Raw genomic sequence first — 13,647 nt, forward strand, 5'->3', positions numbered from 1 at the left:
AACAATACTATCCCTGGAGAGATCTACAAGATTGTCTATATCAAATCATCACTTTTCTTAACAATACTATTCTTTGCTGTTCTATGCATACCAGTGATAACTACCACTAACTGTAACAATAATGGCAGCTAATAATAAGCATCTTACTGCAATCTACCTATAATTTCTCATTTATCCTTGTAAAAAGCACCTAGCAATATTATGAACTCTAAAGACTAGGAATTGAGGCTCAAACACATCGATACACTCAAAGACAAAGACAGGCAAAGCAGGCCTGAATATAGTCTGAAGACCCAGAAACTTACAACTTCATCACCCCACATTCAGTCCAGATGTAAGGACACAACAGCAAACTAATTGACACTTCTTATTCAAATTTTGCTTCCCATGTTAGAGGAAGAAGTGTAACTACACATATCTTTGAGTAATAACCACATTGAGTTTGTTATCAAGATAAATACACATTTCTGCACAGCGACCAATGTATTTAAGCTGAACTTTCAACATTGCCATTGTCCCTCCCCTACTTGTTTAGAATACAGTATTAATTCTTGATAGTGGTTTGAATAGTGTTTTGAAAACACCAGGACAAGCCGATCTCAGCAGACATCAGAGCCAGGTTTTGTCTTAGATCCTCATATGGTCCAGGCATAAACAATCATACAGAGACTCTCTGATAGTCCAGGCATAAACAATCCATACAGAAAGAAACATGTAATTTGGTCATGAAGACTGCTTCTTCTTCAACAGTTTGTCCAATTGGTTGAGGTCTCAATGGCGGATGGTTGAACTGTCTTTATAGCCTGGAGTTTCATGACATCAGCATGCCTATACCACTTCCCTCCCGACTCACTTTAGTCAGGTCACGTGAGAGGCTCCAAAATTTTGACAACCTATAGAGACACTCACAGTGGTTAAATAATAAAGATGTTATTAGCATTTATTGGTCAGCAACTAAGACTTCAGACAGTTTGTATAAATGATAACCTGCTTATGATCGTCAAACCCTAGAATGCAACTTTAACTTACTCTAATTGCCAAGTAGTTTTTCCATGGTTTTGGCTTAAGCTGAATACTACAAAGATGAAATTACCATCTAGTCATGGGAAGGTCACACCGCCCATTGTTTGGAACTTTACCAAGTCTTATCCCCCATCTTGGAAAATACCATTAACAATGGCAGCCCTCATTGGCTTATTTTGAAGTCTCCATTCTGCACCTGCATCACTCTATGCCACCACAGTTCTCCAAATAGTTACAAACATCAAGGTAAATAAATGACGACTTCATTGTGCTTTTCAGTGGATTAGTGTCAGGCATTTCCATCTTGGGTGCATTTTGCTATACAGTTGGCTTTTTTGTTTTTGTTTTTTGTTTTTTGTTTTTTGTTTTTTGTTTTGTTTTGTTTTTGTCCCTACCACTGCAGCCATGCATCAATGCAATGATTCTCTGCTGAAACTGTGTATGCTGACACTGTTTCACTTTGGAACATTGGCATATCAAAAAACAGTCATTATTAAAGGGAGGGCCTGTGGTTCTGACAAAGCTGAGGACCTAGGGCTATCAGTGATGACTCACCCTAGGTCAAAATGGAAGGTGTGTTGCAGAGCATTTGTCCCTAAGCAACAAAGAGTCTTCAGTGCAGAGCTGAGTTGAAAACAGTCTCGTGTTCATAAAGACTAATTCTCCCTGGGATCCAATGAAGGATTAACGGTTATAGCTAACACCACATCTGGTTTCTAAGTGTTCTCTCCTTCACCCTGCGATGGGCTGAGAGGACTTTGAATACAGCAATCACTGAAAACACAAACAGGTGTGGACTGGATTTGAAACAATTCCAACAGTGTATCAGTAGCAGAATTTGCCCTCGGGTCTCAAGTAAGGTAGGATTTGCTCCTCTTCTTGGCTTAAAGGAAGAGCTGAAGATTGAGTGACTCTCCTGTTATTTCCTAACTCGGTTTCACTTTTTGAACTTCATGGCTCCTGCCTATCCCCAGTATCCTGAAAAGGGGATAGAAGAGAAAGTTTCTTCTTCCAAGTAGAAATGTGAGGCTGGAGTCTTAGGCTCCAGTGATAGCGACTTCTCTATTCAAATGCTGTGAAAGGAACCTCACATTCCACCCCACAGACACGGAACCGTTCCTCCCAACCTCAGGTCTCTAAAAGGCGAAAAGGGGGTGAGGTGGGTTTTTTCGGTTTTTTAGTTTTTGTTTTGTTTTGTTTTGTTGTTGTTGTTTTGTTTGAGATACTGAAGGGGAAACCACTATGAGAAGTAGAGACACTGTTCGAGATTGCACCTCCCTGCCTTATTTGGCTCAGGAACCTGGTTGACTTACTGTACTAAAGCCATACCCTTAAAGAAAACTGACACACACATCCTTGCCACCAGAAACCATCAACTGTCAAGGTCTCTTCAGCTAGAGGTAGAGGCTGCTAAGCCCCTTCCCCTTTCATGCTGGGATGTTGACAGGCTTTAGCTTGTACAGGCAAGCACAGCTGCAGTGAGTTCCGGAGTACAGTGGTCCTGCTGTGTGCAGAAGATGCTGTTTCGGTCCGTTGATTCCCAGCCTATGACTCTTCTGATCTTTACACCCCACCCCCGCCCCCACCCTCATTCACAATGGTCCCTGAGCCTGTGCACGGAAGGTGACAGAAATATCAGCACTCCACAGACACTCACTCCCCTGCACTTTAACCATGTGTGAGTTTCTGCTCTAACTGCCACCCACGGCACACTGACGCTTCTTTGATAAGGTCTGAAAGCTGCACTAATCTATGATTACAGGGCTATGAATTTAGAGGCAATTTGACTCGTTCGGCAAAATAACAACAGTAGGTTCATCCCCGGGATCTGAGATTCTCTGCCCAGATTTCCAATACAAGGCCTGTGCTGTCTCTTGCAGATCAGGCCATGAATCCCATCAAAGATCAGTTGGTTACCTCCATAACATCCATGCCGCTGTTACACCCATGGTCAGATCTTGACATGCCAGTCATTGTCTGTAGCTCACACGGCTCAGAGTTTGGCACGGTGGCTGCTGACTCCCCCACTCTCCCAGCAGCCTACACCGCGCACCCTCCAGTGTATGAAAGTTAGTCAACATGGAAGAAGCTTCCTGGTCGGCACCAACTTGATGTATCCATGCCCTGCGACCAAATTGTGCGACCTTTAGCAAATAAGGTCTTACCATCAAGTTCGCGTGGGAAACTAAGACCAATGGCAAGAAGCCTACATTGCTTAGGCTGCTCCTGACCAACCAACTTGAGAGGTGGTATCCCACACCTGGCACTGGGCTTTTTATTTGGCAACCTATGGCTTCTAGAAGGAGCACTGTCCCCTGTGTAAGGTAACTCCGACTAATTAATTATTTCATATAAATTATTAACATGTTGTCTTCATATTATTTCACATACATACAAAGTTTATAGAATACAGGTTTCCGTATGGATTTTCAAATGTTCGTAGTATTAGTTATTCCCTCCGCCTCTCACAGGTAAGTTATATGAACAGGAAGGTGGAAATAATTGTCCCTACCTTCATTATCATTTTCCTCTTGTTGTTATTAAGAATGAGAAAATTGTCAGAGGTGGCAGCATACACCAGCACTCAAGAGGCAGAGGCAAGTGGATCTCTGTGAGTTTGAGGCTCACGTGATCTGTATAGCCAGTACCAGGCCAGCCAGGGCTGTACAGTCGTATCCCTGTCTGGAAAAAGAGAGGGTGAGGGGTAAACTACATATCTAGAATTCTCCTAGTAGAACCCTCCCCATGGGCTTTCTCTAGCCTTTCCTATGCCCCATACTGACTCATGACCCTGGTGTTTCTAACACTAGCTGACTGACTTCCTTTTTTTTCCCACTGACTGATGCTCCTTGGCAGGGAAAAGGAACTGGTAGGCACTCCTGCACCACACAGCCAACACAGACAGATTTCCTGGTCAGGCATTTTCTTGCTGTGCCATTGAAGTTCTTCCTGTTACCTCATCCCAAGCCCAGGCAGTAGAGCTAGAAGTCCTCAGTACTGTGATTTTTAACTTCTTTGACAGCATCAGGATCTCTCTATATGTCACCCAGATAATTGTTCCTGCCAGTGCAATCTATTCAAAAGAGCATTGTATATGGATCATTTGTTTCTCATCATGCCCAAACACAAATTTTTTTTCAACCAGGTTTATTAAATTCACCAGCATGAAACTGTAGTTATTCTGCCTTTTACGTTTAGGTATTTATTTCCCAGTATAATCTAAGATATAAATCTTATTTTTAGTTAGCTGTTCAGTGGTATTTGGTGGTCTGGTCTCTTGCTCGTCAGTCTTAGGTCGTTTAACATACTCCCACGTGACATACTTTAATTGCCCGAAATAAAAGGCAGTGTGTTTTCAAGTCTCTCTTAAACTGTGAAGATTTCTTATGAGTCTCTCAAGATGTATGAAATATCCTTCCAAATTTGCTTTGGGATGGTCACTCCTATGGGACCTTGCAATGTATCAGTTGGCTGGGAAAAAAAAAAGTAGTTTGGGAACCTCTAAGACTGGCTTTTGAGAATGTAGTATCCACAGAAACAGTCTCAGATACCACCCCCAGGAAGCGCTGTTAACGGTATATATGGCAGAAGTCTTCCGGAGACTTATTTCAGGGCTAATTCAGAGATGTCATCATTCCTTTAAAGGGCATGGCATATTTGGCACCATATCTTTGTATGACAACTGCACAAGAATTTTGCACGTGCGTTTGTATTTTTCAGGAAGAGTGTCCACCAAAGCTAAAGCAGCTTGGTACAGGAGGGAAAAATCTGTTGGTGAAAGGATTACTGACAGTCTTTGGGGGGCCACACACATACTTACCCTCCAGGATGTATTTTGTATACCAGCAAGCCAGCTCTCAAAGTCAAAGTCGTAATACTCCAGCACAGGTAAGGAGGCCCGTGTTGCAAAGGCCGTTGCACTCTTGGATCACCAGACTGGACCAGGAAAGGCAGATGGGAGGAGACGCACGTGGCTGTTGCATGTGCATCTGGCTATGAGGCTGTCTCTGAAAATATCATCTCCCAAGATCTGAGTGGGGGTGGGGGGCTAGGGGGGTGGGGGGGGGGTGGGAAGGCAGGTAGTGCTTCTCAAAGAGGCATCCCAGATAAACCCGTCTGAACCTGTTATTCCAGTGGCTCTAATAGACCGCACATGACCACTCACACTTTCTCACCAGGCCCTCTTGGGACAATGCTGCATAGTTTTGAGGCAAGTTGGATGGGATTAGGGGTGAAGTCTGTGAACCATGCAATGCTGTTTTCCTCTTTACGAAACTAACTGGCCCTGCTGGGGATCAAACCCATGACCTTGGGCTCATTAGCACTTTACTTCAACCGTGCCCAAAACAAATACAAGTCTGAAAACAGAGAAGCATCAAACCTCATGTAAGAATGTAATCAGTGGAGCCACTGGGAAACATATAAAGTAAACACGTTCTGTATAGGCAAAGAAACAAGAAACAAAACCCATAAGGTTTGGAAAGAACCTACATTTTCTGACTCTGATCCTCATCTCAAGACTTACTGGAAATTCCCACTTAGACATCTTCTAACACTTTGTCTTCAACCCATTTTTCTCTCTCAGTGTCTGCGTCGAAAAGCAATTTTCCATGTAGAACTTACAGCCTGCGGCGCCATCACTCAGTTACTAGTTCTCAACCAGGAAGTTGCCCTTCACAAGGAATTCAACCTCCCAATACATATTTAGACTAAATTAACCCAACGAGGGAACTGTTCAAACACCCACCTGTCATTATTTCTGCTCCCATCTGGCCCCCAAAGCAGCATCTTAATCCAGCCCTGGCTGCCTTCTAGACAGTTGCAATAGCTGCCTGCCGGGCTTGACTCTCTCCAATTCATTGTGAATTCGGTCACAAAAGTCCTCAGGTGCAACTCAAATTCTGTTACTACCTAGTGGCTACTAGGCTAGCTTAATTTACTTTTCTCCAATATCCGTTATGTCTTTCCTATCCATGTGCATCCTGCCTCTCCATGTCTGCCATTATCTCCTTTTCTGTTTGCATACATTCAAAGGCCAGACTCTGAGCTGCCGTTTAAAGACCGTCCATGCTCCAGTTCTGCTATTCTAGGCTACTTCAAACCTTGTTCCTGTTCTGGTGAATTCCTGGGTCCCATATTGAAATATTATTGATAGTCTAGTTCTCCGCTATTTAATGCTAGATTGTTTTTGTTCTATGAGATTCCTCTCTAGGAATCATACTATATATTTGTGGAAGGCCAGGATTTGCCTTTTACATCATAGGCAGTTTGGGAGACCTGATATGTGATAGGGACTATTCTAGAAATGTAGCTACAAGGAAATTAGACTTAATGACAGTCTTGGAGACACAGACAATTAGAATAAAACATGAGCGTGGTTTTTATCAACTTTTCCTGCATAGATGTGGGGGGAGGGGAAGTCGATTCCTTCCAGATAGGGCACCGATGACAGGCCAAGGAAACAACTCTACCCAAGTGTGGCTCAGTGAGCCAACAACTCTCAGAGAGGTAACTTAAAGAAGCGTGTAACATTGAGGTGGCTAAATTGCCAAGAGAGCCTGCTCATTCTCCTCCTATCTGGGGCCAGCCAGTGCAATATGGAGAGTGAACGTCTTTAGATTATGTGTGCGCTTGCGTGCACACACTCACTGTTCACATGTGGGTATACAGGTGCGCATATGCACGTAGAAAACAGAACTTTAACCTTGGATGTTCCTCGGATGCCACTACCTTGCTTTTCTGATACAGGGTCTCTCACTGGCCTGGTCCTTGCCAATTAAGCTAGGCTGTCTGGAGAGTGAACCCCAAGAATTGACCGATCTCTGCCTCTTTAGCACTGGTATCATAAGAACACACCACTATGCCTGGTTTTATGTTATCTCTGGGGGATGAAACTCAGGTCCCCATGCTTGGATAGATACCAAGCCCTTCACCCGTTGAGCTATCTCCCAGCCCCAGGACATTGAACGCTTGCGAAATAAATGATGCCCCAACTCTGACTAGGGAATATCACCCTATTATCTAGGATTTTTTTCCCTCCATCCAGTCTGGCCAGACTTACTTCCTCTTTTGAAATCCAGTCCCAAATCTCCTGTGTGGTCACCACCCCCAGCTCAAACAACACAGTCCGATCTGGCAAGAACCGCAATCTCAAAATAGGGCTGGTGCAAACATGAATGCATGACTATAAAACACCAGAGTTCAAGGACTTTCCATGACAAACAATGACAACAGCACAAAATGACTTTCCCTGGGGGACGTGTGCATAAACGTCTGTTCACCAAAGACAAGAAACAAAGACAGACCAAAGAGATGACTCCACCAAAGTCCAGCTTGGTGAACCAACAAGCCCATTGGGATTGCTTATTTACATGCACATGGACAACTCAAAAATAGCAGCATTATCAAAAAGCCTGTCCCAGCATGGGGTTCATGAAGTTGCATCCTTGGAGCATCCCTGTAGGACTTGCAGGCAGTTCAGGAGGCCAGAAGGTATCCCCTCCCCGTCAATTGTTACTACTTGTTTAGCCTTGGGGGACAGGGGGATGACTTGAGTGACTTACAAGTTTCAGGCCCTTCCTGTGAGTTAGGAGTTGTTTACTTCCTTAGCCTTACACAGTTCATTTCCTTTCTACATCTTAGAAAACCTTTCTCCAGCATGGAATGTTTCAGTTCAGAGGAAATTGCTCCACAACACTAATTAATATTTTTATATTGATTGGGCATTGGAATGATATATGCTACTTCTAATGAGCTTAATTATATTGTTAAAGTGTTACATCTGTGGGTTTTTTGTTTGTTTGTTTTGGGTTTTTTGTTTTGTGTTGTTTTACTTTTTAAAGTGGCAACTAAAAATATTCATCACATGTAGTTTACACTTTGGGATGTCTTGTCTTTTAAATTTCTGTTAATATTTACGTCTGTGTGTCTGGCGGGCAGTATGTGTGCTGGGAGCACACAGGGCATGTGCCCCAATATGTATGTGGAGGTCAAAGGTCAACTTTCAAAATTTTTCAATGCTCTCCTTCCTCCATGTGAATTCGGGCTTGGTAACGGTGCCTTAAGCACCACTGCTAGCCCTCATTACATCAGGCTGTTAGATATTAGTCACCCAGAATAGGTACCAACCGTTCCGATATTAAGCCATGACAACGTGCCATCATTATTCCTGGGGCTTATCTCCTGCCACTGTGACTTCCACATGGTAAAGCTGCGTGTACCTTTTCTCCTTTTCACCAGCACTTTACATTTTGCCTTTCCCACTTCCACCAAATGACTCCTTTTCAATTTTCCAGATTTAAAGGCCTGGCGGCGGTGGCGCACACCTGTAATCCCAGCACTTGGGAGGCAGAGGCAGGCAGATCTCTGTGAGTTTGAGGCCAGCCTGGTCTATAAAGCAAATCCAGGAGAGCCAGGGATGTTACACAGAGAAATCCTGTCTCAAAAACAAACAAACAAACAAGTCATAAATCTTTATCTTTCCTCATCGTTCACCTTTTACCAAGTCTGAGGCAGTTTCCGCTTTTCTTTCTGTTTTCATGCCTCTGTCTTCGCGCCTCTGAGGACGGTGTCTCACAGCTCCCCAGCCTCCTTCCCTCTATCCCCCTCAATAGCACCTCCTTATCAGTTTTCTTAATCTACTGACAGAACCAAAGCGTGACACACTCCAAGGAATCTCTGGGATCCTTTCAGGTTCTTTTCAAAGTGAAGCAGATGAGGTTGTAGCAGTCCTGGCTGACGGGTACTAATTGTTCGATGCCACACACGCAGAGCCACATCTGACTGACATCTCCTTCCTTGCTTCTCTCTAGATAAGAGAATGGTTCTTTCTGCCTGCCAAATGGTTTCGGGTAAAAGGCCTGAAAGGGATTTTTGTTTGTTTGCTCTTTTTGTGAGGGGTGGGGGAGAGGGGTTCGACACAGGGTTTCCCTCTGTGGCCTTGACTGTCCTAGACTCACTTTGCAAACCTGGCTGGCCTCAAACTCACAGAGATCTGCCTGCCTCTGCCTCCCTGAGTGCTGGGATTATAGGCGGTCGCCACCACGCCTGGCAATCTGAGTTATTTTTTTATCTTTCTCTCTCATTTGAAATTGAATCCATTAACAAATCCTTTATTCTGTCACTGAAAAAAATACATCTCAAATCTGGTTCCCCATTATTTTCATACATATATCACCATAACGATGTCCTCACAGTACACTCAAATATTGTGTTCTTACTAATGCGGCAAGTTGGACTACATTCCTTGGTAAGATATAGTCAAGTCTCCAAAACCCTTTTCTATACCAACGACAGTGGGTATCTAGAAGTAAGAGTCTTTGCAGTTGAATTAATTAGGACTCTCAGGACACAATCATCCTAGACCTAGGTAGACTTTAAATTCAGTGGTTAGAGGCTTTCCCACATCAGAGAGGAGGATTGGAAAAGAGGCATAAAGACACAAGGAAGAAGCCATGGGCCAAGGGTGACAAAGACTCTTGGGTGATGCTACAACAGGCCCAAGATGCCAGAAGCTGCCAAAACTGGGCAAAGTAAAGAAGATTTCTTCCCTCAAGTCTTCAGAGAAAGACAGCCCTACCAACACCTTGATTTTATACCCGTGCCTTCCAGAACGGAATCTGTAAGGCAGACAAGACCTGTTGTCTTAATCTACTCAGACTGTATTATTTTATTATGTGGTTCTAACCAGTGTCTGTCCTGTCTCGTGCAGTCTGTCTGTCTGCTTGGTTTTTAGAGACATTGTGCTATAGGCTCAGACTAGCCTCATGCTCACTATACATCAAGGTTGCTTGGGACTGCTGGTGTTTCTGTAGCCTCAGCTTCCCCAATGCAATTACAGGCATAAGCCACCACATCCAGCTCATGATCTGTTCTTAAAAGGAGGCACTTTGGTCCTCAGTTTCTTCACTTAAACTATGTGGTTTAAATGCCATTCCTAAAAGGTAAATATTAGAGCATGCCGTAAAATTATCAACTCCTTTTGGATTCATAAGGAAGAGTCCAAGATAAACCATGGCCCTTGAGATTGGAGACTGGTGGATACAAACTCACAAAAAGAAACTGTGGGAGGGCGGGGCCAGGAGAGCAAACCACAGTTTCAAATGACTGAGTACGGGAGACTTGACACTGACCGTGCTGAGACCCACAAAGTCTGAGGCAGCTCTAGGCTTCCTCTACAGTGCTCTGAGATTGAGATTTACTGATGGAAACTCAGCTAGATCCCCAATAGAAATATCTGAGAAAAGCCCTCTCCTGCTTCCACCGTGGAAGAGGGCATAGTACGAGGATACACTAGCAAACCGGAGCCTAATCTGTTAAGAGCGATCCCAGTTTAAACGATCTAAGTGAACCATCCCCAGCCAGGCTGCCACTCCTATAGGAAAGAGAGTGCCTGCGGTTGAGAGCCCAGGACACAGGCTCACTAAACACTAAACTTCACCACAGGACTATGTGGCTTTCCCCCTTCCCCAATGCATCACATCTTCATAGTCCTGGAGACCTCGTCACAGCAGCTTCTTTGACACAGCTATCAGCAAAGAGTCATGAGCTGCATGGATGGGCTAGTAGCAGATGGGTTGATGCCAGGGGAAAATTTGATTAAGATTTTATGAAAGGTCGAAGATTATCATCTGAGCAGTACAAATGTAGACAGCAAAAACAACCATGCTGAGCAATTTCTATTATGTCGAGTAGTACACAGAGAGGTTAATATTTTGCCGCAATCAATTCTCTACATAACTCTATTGAGCTACCATAATTTACCTACTAGGGAGCTGACCTTATACTGAGTAAATCGCTTCATCACAGAAAACAGGGTGAAGCACCCAGAATGTTGCCCATAATTCCTATAAAGCAACAAAAGAATACAGATAGTCCAGCTGAAAAATCGGGAGATGATATGACTGGAGAACTTGTGGAAATGAAGCCATACACAATTACATGAAAAAACAGAGTACCACTCTCATTTATAAATAGAAAAACAGAGGAGTAAGCCACTGTGAATTACCACTCTTCCATAATATTGGCAATGCTGGTTCTTGAGATTTTGTGTTTGGGTTTTTTTTTTTTTCTTAATACCAAGGATTGATTACAGTGCGGGAAAACAGGTGTTCTCAAATCCCACCTGTAGGTGTATTAACAGGCCCACTGACTAGCAAGTGAACAGTAACTCTGGAGATTCTAAGCGCCAGTCTGTTATGATCCATTAGATCTATTTTCCTTAGGGAAGCTCTTGAATGTGTGTGCACAAAGATGCACAAGCATGAGGGTGTCTATTACAGTGGGTTTTTTCCCTTTGTTTTGCTTTGCTTTGTTTTGTTTTGTTTTTCGTCAGATCAAAACCTGTGATCGGCATTAATGTCCACAGTGGGAGAGATTTAACTCACAGTTAAGTACATGGGGATGGCTTTTCTTAGTCCATTTACAGTGCTGTAAAACAATGAGCAATCTATAAATAGTGAGAATTTATTTCTCAAAATTCCTGAGTCCAAGAAGTCCAAGATGGAGACAGATGTTAACAGACTTGCTCTCTGCTTCCAAAATCGTATCTTCGTGCCACATCCTCCAGAGGACACAGAGATAGGTAAAAGGGAAATGCAGAGGGACAAGCTACTGCATCCCAGCCCTTTAATGCATTGATCCATTCATAATAATATAATCCTGAAGAATTGACGACTTCTGAAAAGGCCCTAACAATACAACCACAGTGCGAGTGTCTCAGTAACTTAATTGTAAACAACATTAAGGGTTTCTCCCTCTGTAGCCTTCAAAATGTTCATGGTCATGAACAGACAGCAGCAGATGGGGGGTGGGGAATCTACAAGAAGAGTATAGCTGAAAGCCCACTGAAAAGTCAAGGTACAAAAGAGTAGCCAAAATAGCACACACGATGGTAAACAAAGCAATCTGTTTCTTGTTGAAAGGATGGATGGATTTTCAAAATAAAATTATTTATTGTTTTGGTTTTTTTTTTTTTGCTTTTATTTTTGTGTTTTGGTTTTGCTCCATTAAATCTGTTCTGGAAGATTGTCAGTCAATGAAATAAACACTATTCTTTTGTCCCAACAAATTAAGAAATGGTATGTATGAATAGGTTATATGTGATTCCTATTTCCACTTCCCAGGTGTCTGCTCTGTATCCACGTTGCTATCACTGCCGTTCATCGCCGGAACAAAATGCAGCTGCGCATTAGAACCTTATGATCCCGACTCAAAATGATTCAGGATGTCTGGAAATTGGGACCATTAAAAAAAATATGTCCATTTTAACAACTTCTCTAAGTGATACTTCCCCAGTTAATATCTGTTGGCATTTGGGATCCTATTCTTCATAGGAGAGATATACAGTCGAGTTCCTTGACTGTAGCAACACTTCCGACTAGCAGAGAAACACGTTACCACCTGCTCGGAAACCAGTACGCTATCCTCAGGCAGGATAGGCAAGGTTAACTAGTGCAAAGCATTAATGTCTATGGAATGAATAAATGTATCCATCAGTAACTGCTAATCCCACAAGAACAGGGGCGGGGCAGGGTGGGGCGGGGAGGGGGGCGGGGGTGGGGCGGGGTGGGGGGCGGGGGTGGGGCGGGGCGGGAGGCGGGGCTCCATTCTATAGTGGGCTATGCATCAAGAGCTTCACATATCCCATGTTGAAAGGCTGCCAGGAAGAAGAAAATCCCAAGGCCCAGGAAAGGTTGTGTAAGAAGGGGACACCTAAAAGAGTGTGATGGAAGCTTGGTCACACGCAGTCACTGGAAAGAGTCGCATATGCGATCAAGTGTCATTTATTAGTTTTCTAATCACAACTCTTATTAGTGAGGAGATTTGTCAGGGAGGGGACCCTGATTGGAATAAAAATGCTTTACTAACTAAGGAATCCAGTAGAGATTACAGGAGGCAGAAGCACGGCACTGGCCTTTTCTAACTCACCAGCTATTTCCTTTCTGTTGAATGAAAACTAATTTTTTTTTAAAAAAATTATTTTTTTAAACCTTCTAAACTCAATGTGAAAATGCTTTCTCAGACTCTAGAGAGTGTGATCAGAGAAATGCCTCCTCCACAGTGACCTCATGACACATCCCCAGAATACAAATGCAAGTGGCCAGGCATGGGACTGCCACCAGCCTAATGGCATTCACAGAATTATTTTTTACGTTTAATCAAACGAGTCTAGAGTGGCTTTTGAATACGGAAAGGATGACACAGGAAGCTTGGTGCCAATTTCTGCTTATGTGCTTTGCTTAAAAATTTGACTTGGGCTGGTTGAAGTTTTGGTTGGAAAGAGGTTGTTGGTGAGACCACAACGAAATATGAAGAAGGGAAGGAGCTGTAGTAGCTCTGGGTTGAGTGCCCGGGGTTAGAGAAGGTCAGCTAGGTGACAAAGTGACAAATTCTCATGACACCATTTAATGAGATTTTGCAGATTACAGTTGGAGTCATTGACTTCCATTACTACTTCTTGGATAACGAAATGCTTTGAAATTTTCTATTTAAAAGCATAATAAAGTTTAGAATTAAAAAAAAATACATAGAAAAAAAATTTTTTCAAAATTAAAAGAAGTTGGCAGCGTCTGTTCACAGTGAAGAATGCCTAAAAAGTAATGGGACTCTGAAGATTCGAGAATT

Source organism: Acomys minous (assembly GCF_964271855.1).
Source record: "Acomys minous genome assembly, chromosome: 9".
NCBI lineage: Eukaryota > Metazoa > Chordata > Mammalia > Rodentia > Muridae > Acomys > Acomys minous.